We start from the raw sequence: 982 nt of genomic DNA on the forward strand, positions 1-982 counted from the left end.
TTCTGGTTAGCAGTCAAGCGCCTTAGGCACTATGCTACCAGAGCTCCCGGATTACTGGGTAGAACCATGCAAATAAGTTGTGTAGAGCTCTGATGTTGGGATTGGTTAGTTTTGTCACTCCCCCGGGTTTAAAATGAGCCCTCCTAGAGGCAGAGAGGGAATCTCACTGCCATCAAGAGAGAAGGGCTAGAGGTGAAATGGATTGTGTCCTTGGGCCCAGATCCCTGTGCTGGACCTCCTTGGCTGAGAGAAACCTCAGCAGAGAGACACTCCGGCTGATAGACAGTGGCATTGGACCCAAGAGGCAGGAGACAGAGCAGTAGGCTTATCTGGCCCACAGAGGCAGAGGCCAGGACAAGAGGCCAACGGCCAGAGAGGAATGTCTGAGGGCACAGCCGAGGGGAGACTGTCCTGATTGAAGAACTGTATCCTCAGCATGTTCCTGAACCTGAATTGTAGCCTGTTACTTCCCTAATTAGTAAACCCCATAATTGTGAGTATTGTCTGTGAGTTCTGTATGGACATTGCAATGAATTATCGAACGCAGCATAGAAGTAATGAGTATCATGGGACGGACAGTTGGTGTCAAAGTTGGTAAAAATGCTGGAGGGTGGTGGTATGTCTGGCCTCATAGGAATAAGTCTTGGGCTGCTGACGGTGATTCTGTTTTCCTCCTGTGAAGTTAGAGGAAGTCAGGAGACACGGCCTCCATGTCCTTTTTGCATCAAGTTTTTCCACTGTGCCACTATGAGTTCAGGTTACCAAAAAACAAACCAAACTCACTGCCGTCAAGTCGGTTCTGACTCATAGCAACCCCTCCTTGGGTTTCTGAGGCCCTATCTCTATGGAGGGAGCTCTGGTAGCATAGTGGCTAAGATACTTGCCTGTTACCCGGACGACTGGGGGTTCAAACCCACCAGCCACTCCTCGGAAGGAAGGTTGGGCAATCCTACTTCCGTAGTGATACTGCCTTGGAAACCCA

Source organism: Orycteropus afer, unplaced genomic scaffold (assembly GCF_000298275.1).
Source record: "Orycteropus afer afer isolate SDZICR_OR568_19922 unplaced genomic scaffold, OryAfe1.0 scaffold00008, whole genome shotgun sequence".
Taxonomy (NCBI): Eukaryota; Metazoa; Chordata; class Mammalia; order Tubulidentata; family Orycteropodidae; genus Orycteropus; species Orycteropus afer.